At 38.8% G+C, this 21,478-nt stretch overlaps 1 pseudogene; it reads right to left on the bottom strand.

The window, feature by feature from the left end:
* Positions 1-11,207: 11,207 nt before the first annotated feature.
* Positions 11,208-15,153, bottom strand: LOC104218628 (ornithine decarboxylase 1B, chloroplastic-like; annotated as a pseudogene).
* Between the last annotated feature and the right edge of the window lie 6,325 nt (positions 15,154-21,478).

Raw genomic sequence — 21,478 nt, 5'->3', positions numbered from 1 at the left:
GCGCGTGTCACTAGTGATTCTAATGTTGCATCAAGTTTCAGTGTCAGGAATTTTATCCATGGTGATAAACGGATACCCTCCATAGTGTCACATTACTTAGATCTCCTATGAATGCAATTGATACTGTAATCCACGATTTCTGCTACTTATCAGATAGCAGTATAATATTTGTTAGTAGTATTAATATGGCATGCAATTTTTTGTCTCAGCAAAATATGCAGTAAAATGTTAAAGACTCATATTTTTCATATCTTTATGAAATTCACTGCAAAAAAAAGAAAATGTTATAAATTTCAGTCTCCAGTCGAGCAAAACCACGTTTGCAGAAGCAATATGATATGAGGTAGCTTCGATGATAGTAGCAGCAGAGGCGGACCAGGATATGAAGGTAACATGGCACCACTATTGTTGTTTTAATCATTCAATATCTATAGGCCGACTAGTTCAGATTAGCACGGCGTAGGGGCTCATTAAAGGGGAAATGCTCCCCACTAGAAATTTCTTCGTTCTTAAGGGTTGAATTGAAAACCTTTGGTTAAGAGTAGAGTGCAGTACATCCACTGGTAGTTCTTTAACGTAGACATACCAATTACTAACTACAAAATTTGGTGTGCAACCCTTGGAAAACCTAATTATTGTGACAATTGATGAGCAAAGCATAAGCTTCAAACATATTATCAAATATCATTAATTTAGTGCTAATATAACACAACTACAAATTATATGTCTTAACACTAATCAGATAGGGGCAAAGCTACACTATGGTAAGGATGGTCAATTGACCACCCTTCGTCGGAAAATTGCACCGCGTATATATAGGTAAAATATTATGTTTTAGAGGTATATGATATATATTGAATACTCTTTGTCAGGATATTTTTTTTTTACTTCTTTCAAGTTTGAATATCCTTAAAAAAAATCTTGGTTTCCCTATAATTATCAATTGAAACAGTTAAAGTTGACAATGATAGTCCCTACAAAGATGCTTCGGCATTTGCTTATACAAATAATAGTATTCATTGTTAAGGTCAGTTCCTACCAATTTGTATAAAACAGAAATCGCAAAGAATCAAAATGCTTGAATAAGTAAAATCTCTCCTCTATTAGAAATAGCTTAACAAAATTATTTCTCTTTCTTTTATATATCAAAAAGACACTTATCTTTTGCTATTTTATTCACAAGGCACTTAAACGAAAAGTAATATATCATGACACTTTTTAATAATGTGACACCTGATTTTTTAAGCCAAAAAATAGAAAATACTAACAACTTGTTCCAACCAAAAACCTCCGATCTGACTTAATATATATTCGACCCGTAAAATCCCTTTATATGCTGACAAATGCAAAAATAGAGGTCAATAATTTCAGTCTCGATACCTGTTAAGGGTTTTTAGTCGCTTAAATCGTAAGAAAACTGCATCAAATTATTATTCCTTCTTTCTTATTCTCCTTATTCTTTCTTCTTCTTCTCTGATGACCTGAAGTTGGATCATTAAACAATGATCTTAGAAGTGACTATACGCTTTGGAAATTGGAACACATCACATAAGGAGGGATGTTTTGGGCCGAAATATCTTAAAACTTTAGATAAATGGGCGTGCTCAAGAGCCCAAAATTGATTTATTTATGGGGCATTTGCATCTATATCCGTTTTTTGGGTCACCTTGTAACTCATACCCGCTTTGTAAAAAAAATTACAAGCGTATCCACTTTTCGCGTAACTTCAGACATACGGACCTGAAGTAGCAAAAATTTGTGTGTTAAGTTTGAACTTCAGAATATTTTGCCTGAAGTGTAGCAAAACTTTAGATATTTTTGCATGAAGTTTGGCCTGACTTGCAAAGGCAATCACGCAAACTTCAGTTCATAGTGCAAATGGCAAACTTCAGTTCAATAAAACTACAACAAGTTTTGGCTGAAGTTTTTGTTTGTAATCGCTGAACTTCAGCATTCTAGTAGCTGAAACTTTGTTCTGTATTTGCTGAACTTCAGCATGTTTTAGCTTAAGCTTTGTTCTGTATTTGCTGAACTTCAGCATGTTTTAGCTGAAGTTTTGTTCTGTTTGTGGTGAACTTCAGCATTCTAGGGCTGAAGTTTGTTTTGTATTTGCTGAACTTCAGCATTCTTAGAGCTGAAGTTCTAAACAACAATGAATTTAATAAATCATGATTAGCAGCGATTGATGCTGTTCATTTCAAAGATTAAAGAATGAAAAATATTTTCGACATGAAAACAAGTTACTACAGATAAATTAGAATAAAAAACCAATGGGCATGTAAAGCTAAAATATCTAAGAGATTAAATTATTGTGAATAACACCAAACTGAACATAATGGGACAAGCAGATATATATGAATCATCAGGCTAGAACGCATAACAATATCTCAAGCTTCAGCATTTAGAAAACTAAGGAGGAGAAGGAGGAGGATAAAGAGGCCTTAAGTTGTTTAAACAGTGGGTACAAGTTAAAACGTTTTTTAAAAAATGGGTTTAAGTTAAATGGGGACGACCAAATAAGGCACCCCATGCAATTTTTACCTTATTTCTCGAGGATCAAACAATGAAATAATGGATCCTTTTTGAACAATTTATTGTAAATAGTGAATTTTATTTTAATCCCTAATCTTTTAGGTTAAGCATAAAATTTTCTTTACCGTTAGCTTAAACCATTAAACAACAATAACAACATCTCAAAAAAGGAAGAGCATGTTTTACTTTTCTATTTCATTGTTTTATAGGTTGTCACTAAAGATAACGACTTTACAATTATTTGAAAAGGTCAAACAAACTATATATTGTATCAATAAAACAAACTCAATATTGTCACGACCCAAAATTCATTAAAGGTTGTGATGGCGCCGGACACCGCTGTCAGGAAAGCCAATAATAAACACTTAGTTTAGTTCTCATTTTAGTAATTTGAAATCGTGATTTTTCCTCAATTAAATAGTAAATGATGAACATTACAGAGTAAATAATAATATTTTTTTTCTTGCAAATTTTAATACTGAATAACCCATAATTATCCCAGAACCCGGTGTCATAAGTGTGTAAGGCCCCGAAAAATTTCGCTAAGTAATCTAGGATTTCGTGGTGCCACGTAGGCTAATTATAATATTTTATGTGCTATTAACATGGTGGGCATCAATTGGATTTGCTAAATAAGTGTACAAGTCTTATGGTAAGTAATTTGGGGTCCAAGGAAAGGCCTAAGCCTAAGTCACATTGGAAAATTTCATAATAGGCTAAGATTCCAACTAAGTTTGCACAAGACCACACTTTAAACAAGCATATCTAAATATATATATATATATATATATATATATATATATATATATATATATAAGGTTTTATTTGATGAACAACCTATCAAATGACAGGACTTTGAGTCTAGTTTCCAACGCTTTAAACCGTTTTTCATTTGGACATTCCTACACAAAATTATGATCAAATTACCAAAGGCTGGAAAAATGCGATCCTGTGTCGAATCTGCGATCGCAAATCTGTCGCATTTTTGACTTTGCAATCGCAGATCTGTCGCAAATTGGGCCAGTGTTGCCAAATTTTGGGCACCTATTTTGCGGTGCATTTTGCAGCCTACATTCTTGTTTTGCGGTTCATTCTGCAATCGCAGACCCGGTTTCGGAAGGTTATAACCTGACCCCATTTTAATATATAGGCTTTGGGGTTCATTTTGGGATCATTTTCTACTGATTTTAAAGAGAAATGAGAGAACATAGAGAGATAAAGGAGGGGCCTAACTTCATAATCATCCAAATCTTGCTCAAGTCTTCAAGAATCAAGGAAGATAACCATAGATTGTCCTCCATCCGGGTAAGTCCTACTTCCAAAACTTCATGCAATAGGTTAAAGGTTCAAATATATTGTGGGGGTCAGAAATAGGTCATACATGTGTGACTAAGTTGTAGTATATAATGTTAAAGAACTAGTATGGGTAGTTCATGTTAAAATTGGTTGAGAGAGGAAGGAATCGCCATTTTTAAACCTTGTAGTCTACTTCACATGTTAGGTGTTTGATGAATCACCTAAGAGAGTTGCACCATGGATAATCTTCCTAATTATTAATCGATTTTCGCTATCTCCTTATATTATTATTGCTAGAGGTGTTGGTGTACTGTAGAGATTTAAGGAAAGCTCTATTGAGGTATGTATGGCTAAAATCCCGCCTCTTAGAAATTGAGCTTCCATGGTGCCCGTGTAAATATTGTAAGTTTGAAACGTGATTGATACAGTACTTGTTATGTTAAGTGGATTATTATTTTGAAAATGTATGTGGTAGGTACTTCTTCATATGTTTAATGTGTTATTCTTTGTAAATGGAGGATGTGTGGAGAACATGATCTATGTGCTAAATGCCTAAATGTCATGCCAAGGTTACTTTAGGACTAATATGCCAAACTTGACGAATTTCTCTCTATGCTTATGATTTAAATTGCCTTTGTATACGCATACAATCTTAAGTGGCAAAGTAAATGTTGAAAATGGGAACAATGTGAAACATGAATTATGGAATATAAATCATGTATTGAAATGCTTAGACCTTAAATTAAGATTGAAGCTGCATATGTTGTGTCCTCTATGTGAAGTCTCATCTATGCTTACAATTTTATTTGCTCTTGTGTACACATATCATCCTAACTCACAAATCTAACATTGAAATTGGGAATGATGTGAAATGTGGCCTAGTTCCAAATATATGACGTAATAGATGTGGACCCAAGTGCCTATGAAATGATATATGTGAAACAAGGATCGAATTGAGATGATTGATGGAAAATAGTAACGTCTCAGGGAGACGGCTTAGCCGATCGGGCCGTGATCGGACGCCATGATATATATATACACGTGGTGGTAATGTATTGATGATTGAAACTGGAAAGTGTGAATGAAATAATGGTAACGTCTCGAGGAGACGGCTTAGCCGATCGGGCCGTGATCGGACTCCGCTCACGGAAGCGGTGGTAATATGGATAATGATGCAACAATGTGCGATGCTCCAATCTAAAATTTCAAGAACTATGTGAAAATCATGTGAACCTCCTTATATTGTTGATATGGTGCTTATTTGAAACTTTGTTGTCTGTATGATTTCCTCTTTATTCTCGTATGAAAGTTCTTTCTAACTACATGGTGTTTAGTTATACATACTAGTGCTATTCGATGGCACTAACGTCCCTTCTACCGGGGGCGCTACGTCTTTAAATGGATGTAGGTGTTTCTATAGCAGACAGTGTTGTTCGCAACTAGTGCCGCATCATCCTTTCAGCTGACTTGGAGAGCCCCACTTCGTTTTGGGGTCCTGTTTCATCTGTTCATCATGTACTTTGTATTTGAGGTATAGCCGGAGCCTTGTTACCGATATTTTCATATTACATTACTCTTCAATTGTGTTTAGAGGCTCCATAGAGAGGTTGTGGGTAGTGTCAGGTATTGAAATTAAAGTAGAAATATTGATGTTTGGCAAAGATTTATAAAACTTGTAATATTCTGATAATTATGATTTAAGCTGCTAATAGAAATGAAATGGAAGTTGATAATGAAATACTTACTAAGTATGATTAATGGATTCAATCTCCTACTTGTTCGTGAATTAGTTTGGATAGAATAAAATCTAGTAGGCTTGCTCAGTTGGGCTTACTCGGTTGAGCGCCGGTCGTACTCCTCGATTTCTGGGGCGTGACAAAGTGCATGAGCATCAACTAGGAAAAATAAAATAAAATACATTATCCATCCAGAATACAACATTTGAACAGGAAAGAAAAATATAAATACTCTGAAGGAAACTCTGCTGGCTGCGGATCGTAACATAAGATGCAGCTCGCCTAAGTCCCCACATCAACCACATTGCTGCGCCAACAAGGCCACTATATATGTGTGTGCTTGTACAACAAAATATATAGTAAGTGTAGTATGAGTATGAAAGCAACGCGTACCCAGTAAGTATCCAGTCTAAACTCAAAGAAGTAGTGACGAGAGGTCGACTTCGACACTTACTAGTGATCCAATAATATTAGGTACAGTAAAAAGGTAAATAAATGTGAGGCAGAATAAATAAATGAATTTAATAAACATAAAGATACGTGATACAAATTTCCGTCTTTACAATGAACTCAAGCTTCCCATTAGAAACTTCATCCTTAACCAGAGCACACATAAGGGTGTTGTGGACCTCATAAAGTAGATTATCCTAATTCAAATCCGGAAAACTCACGGATACACTGGCTGCTTGCCGAATATTACGCACGATTCCATGAGGATATAATATAGGAATTGCCGAGGTGTACGACCTAATCCAACATAAAAATAAACTGTGCACTGCCGAGGGTCGAACGACACGAACCATAGATGCATCTATTAACCCGTCGAGGCCAGCGGCCCACTCCCATGAGAGTGTGGTACATAGATCCTGCCGAGGCGAACGGCCCAATTCCATAAGAGTGAAATACAAAATCTTGCCGAGGTGAACGGCCCGATCCCGTAAGAGTAGTGGAAATTTACCCTGCTCGTGGAATATAATTGCAACACAATTACACATAGAATTTCTCAAATAATTATTATTATAATATTCTTTAATTCTTTTCAACATATGAAATCCAAATAAAAAGTTTCAAGTCCTGAATATCCTCAATTTTAACTCTTTTCAAGGCATTTAATAAGCATACTCGATCTAAATTCCTTTCAAGGTAGGTAAATAACAAGATCAAATAACGGTATCAGCAAATCATGGTGTAAACCTAGAATTACCCGGGCATAGGCATAATTAGTAGCTACATATGGACTCTCATCACCTCGTGTGTACCCCCATAAATAGAAGCGTGTATTAATTTAGTTCACCTATGGGATTAATTCTCTCTTACAAGGTTAGAAAGGAGACTTACCTCGCTCCGAAGGTCCATAGCCGGCTCCCAAGCCTTTCCAACCATTCAAACCGATGCCCAACGCTACAAAACTAGTCAATAAATGTACAAACCCATAAAAATGTACTTTAATACTCACAACAATTTGATTTAAATAAATTCCCAACTCCGCTCAAATAGTTGATAAAATCACCCTCGGACCCACGTACCCGGATTCCAAAACTTTTCGAAGATAAACTTTACCCATAACCTCAACTCAAATATATAATTAATTCTAAATTCCATGCCCAAATTCGTTGTCCAAATCCGAAATACTAAATTCTAGTTTTTCTACCAACAACCCACAAATTTTTACTAATTTCTACGCTTAAATCCTTATACAAACCATGTATTTAACATATAATAAGTGGGGATCACTTACCTTGAGTTTCTTGATGAAAATCTCCCCTTGAAGCTCTCCAAAATTGCCCAACCCAAATGAAAATGGGAGAAAAATAGGCCAAGTCCCGTTTTAAAGAAACGTCACTGCCCAACGACATTTTTGCACCTGAGGCACATAGGCTGCTCCAGCGCGTCCGCTTCTGCGACGCTCCTTCCGCACCTGCGGACCTTGCTGCTTCTGCGGCTACTGACATCGCAGGTGCACAAACCTCTCTGGTTCTGCGGTTCTCAATAGCCTTGGGTCCTTCCGTTTCTGTGAGCCATCTCCCACACCTGCGGGCTTGCACCTGCGGCCCTCTTCACAAGGTGCGGTTACACTAGATGCCCAGCTGCTTCAGCTCTTCCTCAAATTCAAATTCAAATTCCAATCCGTTAACCACTCGAAATCCACCCGAGGCTCCCGGGACCCCATCCAATCACATCAACTAGTTCCAAAACACACTACGAACTTAGTCAAGCCTTCAAATCACATCAAACAACACTAAAACCATGAATCACACACCAATTCAAACTTAATGAACTTTAGAACTTCAAACTTCTGCCTTCGATGCCAAAACCTATCAAATCACGCTTAATTGACCTCAAATTTTGCACACAAGTCATATTCAACATTACGGGCCTACTCCAACTTTTGAAATCTGAATCCGAACCCGATATTAAAAAGTTTACTTCCGGTCAAACATCTAAAAAACCCTCAAATTTCTAACTTTCGCCAAATGACCCCAAAATGACCTACAGACCTCCAAATCCACTTCCGCACGCGCTCCCTATACCAAAATCACAATACGGAGCTATTCCTAGACTCAGAATCCATAACAGACATCGATAACATTGAAATGCACCTCAACCCAAATTTATGAGATTCTTCCAAAATGCCAACTTCCACAACTGACGCTGAAATGCTCCCGGTTCATCCAAAACCCGATCCGGACATACGCCCAAGTCCGAAATCATCATACGAACCTGTTGGAACCTTCAAATCCTGATTCCGAGGTTGCTTACTAAAAATCCATTCTTAGTCAATTCTTCCAACTTAAAGCTTTCGAAATGAGAATTTTCTTTCCAAATCAACTCTGAACTTCCCAAAATTCAATTCCGACCACGCGTACAAGTCATAATACCTTAAGTGAAGCTGCTCATGGCCTCAAACCACCAAACGATGCGTTAGAGATCGAAATGACCGATCGGGTCATTACATTCTCTCCCACTTAAACATACGTTTGTCCTCGAACGTGGTAAGAACTGCTCTGGATTTATCTAAAATCGTTGCTTCACACCCCATGCACCTACCCGTACTACCATAACCTAGTTGAGCATGCTAGCTTGAGCCAGTCTGAACATTCTTCCTTTTTACTTAGTCAAATTAGCCTTAGAGCGAAAATCCAACATCTGAAATTTTTCTGCCATGCCTGTTTCCATTATACAGACATTGTATCAATCACTACGCGATGCACCAATACATGACTGCATACCCTTACTGAATTCACAACATGCACCGCATAATTCACAAGACCATAACAATATCCTCTGATAACGATAGTCGGAATTCCATGAATTCGCTGCTCATAACACACCTCATGTCACATATAAGTCCTGCTCCAACTCTTGTAATGCTGCCACCATAGAAGAAATGTGTAGAAATTCATAACCAACTGCCGAGTCAACAGGTCATTGGGTCTATTCTCATGACAAGAACCATTACCTCATTTTGAACCACGCAACAATAATTGCTTTTTAATATGCTTCATACAAATCTGGTCGTACTGATCCCAGGTCCTATAATCTCCTCTCACCCAGTACAAGCTACTCAGGCAATAAGCTACCTAAAACACTGCCAAAAGTCTCATATGATGCCACAATGTACCAATAAGTTACAAACTCCAACGTGATACATAAGGAAAACAAACTCTAGAGGGAACTATCACACCTCCTTTTCCTGCCCTGAAAGGAGTATAAGGAGAGTTTTTCCAATTAAAGTGATAATAATCAATATGAGATTATTTATTTAAATTCAGAGTCGACACTTGGGATAATTTATGGTGTCCCAAGTCACCGGTTTAAAATCCCGAATCGAGGAAGTTTGACTCTTATTTATGGTCTGCGAACACAGAAATTCGGGTATAGAATTTTGTTAACTCAGGAGAAGGTGTTAGGCATTTTCGGGTTTCGTGGTTTTAGAACGATCGCTCAACTATTATTATTTGGCCTAAATATCTGATTAATAATATGTTTAAAATCTATTGTGCATTTTTAACCTCTGACCGTTTTTAATTATTTATGGAATTATTTTAGAACAAGTTACGATTGTCGTACACTTGTTTGTTTGGTACACATTGCGAATTGTGTAATTGGAACCGTACCCACGACCTACAACGTGCTTATTTTTATTATTATTTGAAGTAATGGCCGGGTCACATGAAATACACACCCGAATTGAGATTCACGTATCGTGAACATGCCACGGGAACCGTACCCATGGCCACGATAATTTATTAGTGATCGTGCTGAAAGCAAGCTACGATGTTTATGAATATTAACGACCTAAGCATGCTCCTAACGAATATAGGCAAGCAACAAAGCAATAGACAATTAAAAGCTCAATTTCATAAAATTTAGCATCCGAGCCCCTTTAATCTAATTTAACGTAGTTCAGTTGATGAATAGTAACTCAATTTCTATACTGTGACAAAATCATGTTCAGCTATAACCAATTTGAGTAAACACGAGCAGATAACCGAGCGAGCAAATTCAAAACCACGGAGAACAATTACAGAAACAACGAGATCATATCACCAAACAAATAATTAACATTAAGCTTAATAAAACAAAATAGAGGATGAAAGAGTTGAACCTCAATATAGCCGGAAAATTACTTGTTTCACTGTTTTGAACTCGAAAATGTGATGAAACGCAAACGGGAACTCGAATCGGCATACCAAACTCAATTCAGTTGAAATCCATCTTTGAAACCCCAAAATCCGAGAATTGAAAGAGAAGCGGCAGAATTTTTTTTGTATTTTCGATCTTGACAAAATATCAATTTACACTATCCTCTCTCTCGTTTTTGAACTGAAGATCCCTATTGTCCCCTTCCTTCATCCTCTTACAGCTTGTTTGGATGGTTGTTACGCATCATTTCATAATGTATCGTATCGTACTGTATTGTATTGTACTGTATCTTTTGATAAATACAATATTTAGATAGATTGTGTTGTTTGTCATCGTTTCATGATATCACGCACTAACAATATGAAGAATAAACTTGCAATATTATAAAGAAAAAATATGATACAAGATAAAATTACTATATAAAAATGTAGGGTAAATGATAAAATAAAATAATTTAATAATAATAAAGGGTGAGATTGAGAGAAAAAGACAAGGTAACGACGCGACCACACCAAATCGGTCGTTACATAAAGCGGCACATTTCGTCGTTATGTAACGACAGATTTAACGATACGATACAATAAAATTTAAGTAACAATCAAAACAAACATTGTATTTAAAGTAACAATACGATACGATACAATGAGTTACAACCATCTAAACAAGCTGTTAAGCAAGCAAATTATATAATAAAGTAATACACCACTGAATTAGTGATCTACAAAGAATAACATATTCCGAAGAAATGGACGAGTCGGCAATGGGAAAACACAATAAACAATACGTCTAAAAAGATGAAAGAAGGAGTTGGAAATTGCTCTATATTTTTTGAATTTGAAGTCAAAATCTGACTAGCCACTATATTTTTTTGTTTTGTTTTATGTAGATGAATTTAGAATGGAAAATCGAAGAAGAAGAAATCAAAAAAGCTAAAACTTGAACCCTTTTTTTTAGCAAATCCTTGCATTCTTACCTACAAGAGAATTACAAGCTGATTTGGAATATAAATTACACTACCAAAAACAACAAAATTAAGAAAAAGATACCCAAAAAAGGAAAAAACCAACAAAACCACGGTAGTAATTCCTAATACAGGTGGTTCTTCAGCTTGGATAAGCATAAGCGAGGTGAGTAACAATGGCGGAAGTATTAAATCCATTAAAATTGGACCCAGCAGCTTTAGTATAAGCACCCATATTAGGAAAAACCAGCCAATCATTAACCTGCAGCTCCGGTAACTGGTAAACCCTTAAAACAGTATCAAGAGCATCACAAGTTAGCCCAAACACAGTCATCGGGAACGTTTTCGACCCGCCGCAGGTGACGCTACTACGATTCAATAGAACAGCTAACGGCGTTGCATTCACCGTCGCATGGTCGTAAAGTACACAGTTCATCGAACCGTACAGCCCGTCGTTAATCCAATACTCCTCAATTCACCCCTCACTCTTTTCCCTATAATCGTCATTGCCGAAGTAAACGCCGTCTCAGCAAAAAACCGACCCGGTTCAGCTATGATTTTCAACTCCGGTTCGTCATCGAAGTGTTGTTTTAAAGCTGATTTAACGGCGACGGCGGCGGTTGTGAACTGGTGGCCGGATGTAAACCCGTCGCCGACGTCTAGAACAGTCATTTTCGACATCCGAGTTTAGCAGCTGTTTCAAACACTCCCTTAGCCGCGGCTATGGCGCCGAGATAAGCGTTTGAATCGGCATCTCCGCTACCGATGTGGAATGAGATGCCGGATACGGTGAGACGGGCGGCTTGAGCTGCCCTGAGCAGCGGGTCGACTTCTTCTGGAAGCGCGCCGTATTTCGGGCCCATTGGGCATCTCGCGTTGCCGTCGAGCATGGGCTTGATTCGGAGCAAGAGTTCAAATTTCGGGTGATGCTTTCAGATCTTGTAAGGACGCCCTAGGATTAGGTGGGGCGCCTTGACTAAGGATAAAGCCAAGGAGTTGGAAGGAAGGTTATCGGCAATGAGAGCTTGGAGAAGTGGTGGGGACGCAAACACAATGTGGTCGACGACGGCGGATTGTATAAGAAAGGCGGCGAGAGAGGTGTTAGGGATATCTACGGGCCGCAATGGTGGTCACAGAGGAGATTGGTGGTGGAATGCAGTTGTCCAAGGTAAAGTGAAAGCGAAGAAGGCGGCTTACCTGCGGTTAGTAGGGAGCACTAACGAGGAGGAGAAGAGAGAGAACAGTCAAAGGTATAAGGTAGCTAGGAAGGAGGCAAAGATGGCAGTGACGGAGGCTAAGACGACAGCTTTTGCTCGTCTGTATGAGGAACTAAGGAACAAAGGCGGGGAGAAGAAGTTATTCCGACTCGCTAAGGCGAGAGAGAGGATAACTCGAGATCTAGACCAGGTGAGGTGCATAAAAGATGACGACGGCAAAGTTTTGATGGGAGATGACCAGATTAAGAGGAGGTGGCAGACCTACTTTCATAAACTTCTAAGTGAAGAAGGAGATCAAGATATTAGACCTAGGGAATCGAGGAATGCCGACAGTCACCATGAATTAAGTAATTGTAGGGACATTGAGATCGATGAAGTCATGGAGGCAATGCGTAAGATGAGAAGGGCAGAGCTACCAGGCCAGACGAAATCCCGGTTGAACTGTGGAGGTGTGTGGGTAGAGCAGGCTTAGAATGGCTTACTGCATTGTTTAGTGTTATATTCAAGACTAATAGGATGCCGGAAGAGTGGAGGTGGAGTACAATGGTCCCGTTGTATAAGAACAAAGGTGATGTCCAGAGCTGTAACAACTATAGGGGCATCAAATTACTAAGTCATACCATGAAAGTTTGGGAGAGAGTGGTAGAAATGAGAGTGCGAAGGACGGTGTCTATTTCAGACAACCAGTTCGGGTTCATGCCGGGACGATCTACCACAGAAGCTATCCACCTTATTAGGAGGATGGTGGAACAGTACAGGGATAGGAAGAAGGATCTTCACATGGTGTTTATTGATTTGGAGAAAGCGTACGATAAGGTTCCTAGGGAGGTCTTATGGAGCTGCTTAGAGGATAAAGGGGTCCCGATTGACTATATTAGGGTGATTAAAGACATGTATGATGGAGCTAAGACTCGGGTTAGGACAGTAGGAGGCGACTCTGAACATTTTCCAGTTATTACGGGGTTGCACCAAAGGGTCTGCGCTCAGCCCATTCCTATTTGCCCTGGTGATGGATGCACTGACTCATCATATTCAAGGGGAGGTGCCATGGTGCATGCTATTTGCTGATGACATTATTCTAATTGACGAGACACGAGGCGGCGTCAACGAGAGGCTAGAGATTTGGAGACATGCTCTTGAGTCTAAAGGTTTCAAGTTGAGCAGGACGAAGACGGAATACCTCGAGTGCAAATTTGGAGTTGAGCCGACGGAAGCGGGAGTTGAAGTGAGGCTTGACTCTCAAGTCATTCCCAAGAGGGGTAGTTTCAAGTACCTTGGATCGGTTATTCAGGGGATCGGGGAGATTGACGAGGATGTCACACACCGTATAGGGGTGGGGTGGATGAAGTGGAGGTTAGCGTCGGGAGTCTTGTGTGACAAGAAAGTGTCACCGTTACTAAAAGGTAAGTTTTATAGAGCAGTGGTTAGGCCTGCCATGTTATATGGAACTGAATGTTGGCCGGTAAAGAACTCACACATCCAGAAGATGAAAGTAGCGGAGATGAGGATGTTGAGGTGGATGTGCGGGCATACAAGAATGGATAAGATTAGGAATGAAGATATTCGAGAGAAGGTGGGCGTGGCCCCCATAGAGGACAAGATGCGGGAAGCAAGACTCAGATGGTTCGGGCACATTCAGAGGAGGAGCACTGATGCACCGGTGAGGAGGTGTGAGCGATTGGCTGTAGTGGGCACGCGAAGAGGTAGAGGACGACCTAAGAAGTATTGGGGAGAGGTGATCAGACAGGACATGGCGCGACTTAGGATTACTGAGGACATGGCCCTTGACAGGGAATTATGGAGGTCGAGTATTAAGGTTGTAGGTTAGGGGAGAGTTGTGAATATTTCTACAGCACAATAGAGTGAGACTAGCCAGTTAGGAGTTAGACTAAGAAGGTCATTGGTCATCTATTGATGCAGGGCTTTACCTGCTAGTTTTACTATACCAGCCATCTTTATCGTATTTCGTATTCTGTATTTCATATCTATTGTATCGCTGTTATTTTATTATGCATTTTTGTGGTACTAATATATCAGCTTCTGTTGTTTTTTGAGCCGAGGGTCTCCTGGAAACAGCCTCTCTACCCTTCAGGGTATGGGTAAGGTCTGCGTACATATTACCCTCCCCAGACCCCACGTGTGGGATTATACTGGGTTGTTGTTGTTGTTGTTGTTGTTGCTTTCAGATCTTGTAAACCTCGTCTTCTGAATCATATGTTGTAAGATTCACCCCAACTTTTGCTGCAAAAATAATATCGGATTCCAGTTTGCATGGATTTAAGAAAACAATACGGTCAGGTGAAATGCCAAGAGATAAAACATACTCAATTTCAGCTCGGCTAGCACAATCAAAATTTGAGCCCATAACAGATAAAATTGAAAGGAACGACCGTTCAGGGTTACATTTAATAGCGTAAAATGGACGGATATTTGGGAGAGCAGATTTCCATTGGTCCATAAGAGAAACAGCCTCACCCAAATCTAACACGTAAAAAGGTTGTTTCTCATCTTGTAATTTTTGGGTTATGATTGATAACATGAAATCTTGTAAGGCATCTCTTGAAAGAGGGATGACTTTTCTGGTGACGTTTTCCGCCGCCGCCGCCGCTGTAGGAGAAGCTCCGCCGCCAATTGTGGACTGAAGAATGGCCACCGGGTTCAACCCGGAAACGATGATTATTTGGCCGGCCATCCAAACAAAGGAAGAAAAGAGAGAGGTAAATGAGAGAAAGGAATCAAAGGGAAAGAAAAGAAACTAGGGATTTAAAAACGTTCCTGATTCTCATCCTTGTTTGCCGTTGATCTTGAGGTGGTTTGCGGTTGGTTTGGGGCTGGTTGTCAGAAGGTGGTCGTGTGACTGGTGAGGGGTGTGGTGTCGCTCCCCCTTTTTCCCTTACGGGAGCCCGAGTTTCGACGTTCATGGGAGAATAACTCGTTTCCTTTTGGGAATTTAGGTATTTGAAGAGTCGCCACCTAAAGGATTATGGTGTATTAGGGCACTTAGAGTAATTAACTCATGGACTAGTTTGCATTACCAGAGATTAGGGCAAAGGCTCAAAATAACCTTGAGGGGAAGGTGTTAGGCACCCCTCGCGGTCCACAACGGTGGGTCCCGACCGAACTTAAACTATGTGAATTAGTCATTTTAACAAATAAACAGTTGTAAAACATACTTGCAAATAAATGCATGTTTTGACATTCTAAGTACATGTATGCTTTAGGTAATGGGAGCAAGAAAGAGGTTTGAACAACTTACACATATATAAAGAAAAGTAAATTCATTTAAACAGTGGGAGTTGGGAAAGAGAGGTCCTAGGTTGGTTAGACTACAGGATCATACCCACACAATCATCGGTAATCACTCTTCAATGAGGGGATACACGTGACATTAGCGCTAGTCATCATATCCTTACTACCCAATTCCCTCCCCTTGGTCAAAGCCTAAAGCGTTATAGCAACCTTGAAATATATCTTATGCGTGCACTATCCGTCCCTTCCTTGTGGCCCTGGAGGTATTTAGGACCTCTAATTTAGGTAGTTCTAGACCATCCTAAGGTACCCAAAGGAGAAAACTCTAGGCGTCAATCAAAATAGTTAGGACTGCATTAAAGAGAGAACAATTAAAGGCTCATATTTTACCTGCACAAACAGAACAAGTAAGTATATGTCTCAAACAACAGTTTCAGGTATTTAAGAGAAAACCTTAGAACATGATATATGGTTAAGGAGAGAGTATACAGTATTGAATTAGGACTAATGTTCAAAGATCTGTTCAGTTTACCTACTGATTTTAGACATGTTGAATATGAGCAGTTACAAATACGAGGCATAGTTTTATAGTTTGCAGAATTTTAATCACTCTGCAGGCTTGCCTAGGCGCATAATAGTGATATCCTATGAGCATGGTATCTAATCGTTGATCAGGAATGTAGTAAAACAGTAAATAATTTTTAAACGGACAACTTGGATCCTATAGTCATGCTTTCTAGTAATATTATTTAACGCAATGTTGACGACTATTAAAGAAATGAGTAGGTTAGTTAATCTGATTCAGAACTTACAGGCACGAGTTAAGCTAATTTTAAATCTAACTAAGCTAGTTTTAGATCCTATAAACATGATTTCTAATTGAACATAAGGTGAAACAAGCAGAATTTATTTGACCAAAACGAAATCCCTATAGGCATGACTTCTATTACAACTGATTTTAAATCCTATAGGTGTGGTATCTAATTATTAAAAGCTGATTTTGATCTTATAGGCATGATGTCTAATAAAAGTAAAGCAAGCAGAATTCATTGAAACCAAAGCAGATCTTATAGGCATATTATCTAACAAAATCATTTGAACCAAACGAGCCCCTATAGGCATGTCATCTAACAAACACATTTGAATCGAAATAGACCCTATAGGCATGTTATCTACCCAATTTTACCCACAATATACAAATATCTTCCCTTTTTACTAGTCACCCCAATATTTGTTTATAATTAATTATTACAGACCAAGAATTGAATAAATTACATAAATATAAATATACATTAAACTATAGGGAGCCTGAAGTAGGCCCAAAGCAATCCTAGTTTATCAAGCCTTCACTAGTTTCAAATGCCCAAAGTTCCATAGACCAATTCATGTCTAGGTGCGTCAGAGTTCCCTAAGGATCTAAAGGATTCTGGGCAGTGCTCACACCCAGACCTTTCTCAAATAAGAACTGATTTATGTGCAATGTGGAAGTGTCAGCTCTGATATGCTAGAGTTCAGAGAGACCAAGTAGTACACATACCAGAGAGGTAGGACTTAATGAACTAAGAGAAAGTGAGAGTGCATAATGACTTGACAGAGTTTGGTAAACAGCAGCCAAATGGGCCTTAGTAGTAAAAGATTTTCTAAAATCAATACTAGTTGGGGTGGAAAACAGTTTGAGAAAACATGAAGAACATTTTTGATATCAGATTGCAAGTCACAGAACACACAGTTTCAGAAACATTTTGGGCAAGCAGATTCTTCATAGAGGGAGAGAAGGATTGGGGGACACATAGAATACAGCCTAGTGTATAAGGAAACAGATATACAAATGAGTTTGTGGAATTGACGAGTTAGTTACAAAGATTACAATAAAGACATGTTGATAACACATAAGTCTTAGGCACACAATTAGAATACTTTGTAGGGCTAAATACCTTAACAAGATCTCGTTAGTCAAACTAGAATAGGTAAGACTTAAATAAACAAGCTAGGCAGGCACTTCATGAAGCATTCAAAGTTTAGAAATACTAATCACATATAGAGCAAGCAGGATGTAGACATGCTAGGTGAGACAGTAAGCAAACAACGTAGCTTGGACATACTAGTGAACAAAAAGGTTTCATGCAATTATCTAAAGGCCGAATTGGGCATACTAAACAGTGAACAAATCCTTATGGGTAACTATACTAGTCATAGCTTTTAACAAAACAGAACTCCAATCATGCTAAGTGATACAATAGTTAGGCAGTATAATCTAGGCATGCTGTCACGATCCAAATTTCTCACCCTCGGGAGTCGTGATGACGCCTATTAGTGAAAGCTAGGCAAGCCGACCTTTGGAATTATTTACCCTTTTCCCATTTTTTAATCCTTTAATAATTTAAAGCCAATATTATATAAACAGCGGAAGACTAAAACGTAATATATTAATAAAGGTTCCAATACTAATCCATACATAAACTACCCAATACTGGTGTCACAATTTCACAGACTGTCTAGGAGTACTACAAATAAAGGCCTGAAAGAATTATTACAACACTATCTATGAAATACATGAAAGAAACAAAATAAAAGTATAGAAGGAGACGCCAAGGCCTGCAGACGCCGGAAGGACTACCTCGGATCTCCAGATGGACTGAAGGCAGCAACCCCAAAGCTAATGTCCAAAAGCTGCCGCACCGGGATCTGTACACAGTGCAGAGTGTAGTATCAGCACAACCGACCTCATGTGCTGGTAAGTGCCTAGTCTAACCTCGGAAAAGTAGTGACGAGGCTAGGACCAGACTACCAAATAAACCTGTGCAGTTAAATCATATACAACAGAAAATAAAAGCAGGAATGTACAGTTAAGAATGGAAGGGGGAAACATGTTACGGGGAAACATCAATGATAACAGAAGGACAGTAGGTAAATATAAGGAACACCATAACTCAATATCAATAAGAAAAAAAAAATCAAACAAGTGCACGAGGGAGTGGTAGCGACTGTCTTCTAGGTTAGGTCTGTTGGTTTTTGTTTGGAGAAGAAGGGTCCATTGGCCTAGTCATTTGAAGGTGGGTGACTGAAGATGGGGTCTTCGCCGGCGGCTGGGTTAGCTGTTTCTCTAGGGTTTGTGTTAAGGAAGATGAATGAGAAGGGTCCTAGGGTTTCTTAGGTGGTGGGGGAGGAAGAAGAAAGGTGATGATGGGTCCTCATGTAAAAAAAATGGCTTCAACTTTTTTTGTCTTAGGCGTTCAACAACTTACGTCTAATGTGTCTACAGAAGAAGATAGGTTTAGGATTGTTTTTAAGTGTCTTTCTAGGGTTTTAGGGGTATTGGGCTTGGGTTATTATGGGCTAGATCCGATTGGACCAAATTTGGCAAAATATACCTTTAAAAGTGGCTCTTTAACTCTAGTAGACTAAAAATATTAGCTTCTAAAATAACAACTACAAAGTTATGAAATCATTTCTAATTAATTCAAGTAAAATTAAAAATTAAAAGTGAAACTATTTTATATCAATTAGCTAAAAAGAAAAAATATTTTTGTAATTTTTATTTTTGTGACAAAATAAAGTAAAAGAATGAAAACTAATTGAAATAGCGATATTAGGCCTAAACTAAATATTTATATGCTAAAATATGTAAAATCTTGGGGAGGGTCAAATATCACATGTCTACAACTGCTCCTCTTTGACTGGAAATACGAAGAGTTTTCAGACAAAGGATGATGAGACAGGTTTTTTGACCCAACTCTTATTTAGAGAGACCAAAAACTAAGAGAAAGGAGAATGTGACCGAGCCCTGGTATCTGAGCTACCTACATATTCTTGGCTATAAAGGAATCAGGCCACGTGTAGTTCAGAAGTAGGAACAGTGATGGAGTATACCGAGGTGACGAGTTGATTGAGGTGACGTTGAGGTTCCGGTCTACGGTTCCTGCCATTACATCAAAAATAAAATGAAAAATTATACCAAAAATAAAAGAAAAAATACAAGATCCTATCTACTTATTGTCTTGAATCTTCTTTGAATCTTCACTTGTCCTTCAACATGAATTTGAAATTCACCTTATTCTTTAGGTGGGCATCCTGCTGACTTGAATTTGAAGAAAACTGGAGGTTGACCCTGTTCTTCAGCCGGGCATCCTGCTGCTTGCAAGTTAAATAAACTTGAACTTGGAGTAGACTTGAGCTTGAAAACCTTGTTCCTCAGGTGACTCGTGTTACTTTTGATTTGAATAAAAAATTGCCCATATTCTCCAGACGGGTTCCTGTTGTCTTTCACTTGAATCTTGAAAATTAAAAGTTGACCCTGTTCTTCATGCGGGATCCTCCTGATGCCTCTGACTTGAATCTTGAAAATTGAAAATTGACTCATATTCTTCATGAGGTAGGCTCCTGATGCCTCTCTGACAAAAAATTTTAAATAAATTCCCTTGTTTTCCAGGTGGGCGCTTGATGCTTCAACTTGAAATGAATTCCCTTGTTTTTCAGGTGGGCGCCAGAAACTTCAACTTGAAATGAATTCCCTTGTTTTCCAGGTGGGCCTCTGATGCTTCAACTTGAAATGAATTCTCTTGTTTTCCAGGTGGGCGCCTGATGCTTCAACTTGAAATAAATTCCTTTGTTTTTCAGGTGGGCGCCTAATGCTTCAACTTGAAATGAATTCCCTTATTTTCCAAGTGGGCGCCTGATGCTGCAACTTAAAATGAATTCCCTTATTTTCCAAGTGGGCGCCTGATGCTTAAACCTTGAAATAAATTCCCTTATTTTCCAGGTGGGCGCCTGATGCTTAAACCTTGAAATGAATTCCCTAGTTTTCCAGGTGGGCGCCTGATGCTTCAACTTGAAATGAATTCCTTTATTTTCCAGGTGGGCGTCTGATGCTTCAACTTGAAATGAATTCCCTTGTTTTCCAGGTGGGATGCTTCAACATGAAATGAATTCCCTTGTTTTCCAGGTGGACGCCTGATGCCAAAACTCGAAATGTATTCCCTTGTTTTCCAGGTGGGCGACTGATGCTTTAACTTTGAGATGTATTCCCTTATTTTCCAGGTGGGCGCCTAATTCTTAACTTTGAGATGTATTCCCTTGTTTTCCAGGTGGGCTCCTACAACTTAAACTTTGAGATGAATTCCCTTGTTTTCCAGGGGGGCGCCTGATGCCTAAACTTGAAACGTATTCCCTTGTTTTCCAGGTGGGCGCCTGATGCCAAAACTTGAAATGTATTCCCTGTTCTCCAGGTGGGCGCCTGCCATTATAACAAGACAGACAAAACAAAAGAAACTTTTCTGTCCTAGTTTGGTACTAGGAACATCTGTGAGTGTTAATCGAATCCTGTTTTCCAAAAGAGCTCTAAGAATTTAAAAGCTAAATCTCATTATCTAGAAGGGCCCTGAAAACGAAAATTAAATCTCATTTTAAGAGTGAAAACTTCAAAGCTAAATTCTACTTCCTAAAGGTAAAACTTATGCTAAATCTCATTATCTATGAAGGTCTTATTAAACTTAAAACTAAATCTCATTATCCAGGAGGGTCCTGACAACTTAAAGCTACATCCCATTATCCAGGAGGGTCCTAAAAACTTGAAATTAAATCCCATTATCCAGGAGGGTCTTGAAAACTTGAACTTAAATCCCATTATCCATGAGGGTCCTGAACACTTAAAACTAAATCCCATTATCTGGAGGGTCCTGAAAAGCCGAGAATGAACTTACCTGAGCCATGCTCTCTTCCTGGAGGATCTCTGCAGAACGAACAAAATTCCTTGCCCTTGAACCATGCTTTCCTCATGGAGGGTTCCTGTAGATCGAACAAATTTTCTTCCCCCTTCTCAAACCGCCTTTGTGTCGACAAAA

This window comes from Nicotiana sylvestris, chromosome 12, assembly GCF_000393655.2.
Source record: "Nicotiana sylvestris chromosome 12, ASM39365v2, whole genome shotgun sequence".
Classification (NCBI taxonomy): domain Eukaryota; kingdom Viridiplantae; phylum Streptophyta; class Magnoliopsida; order Solanales; family Solanaceae; genus Nicotiana; species Nicotiana sylvestris.
The sequence above is the reverse complement of the archived record's forward strand: the minus strand, read 5'-3'. Positions and strand labels throughout refer to the sequence as shown.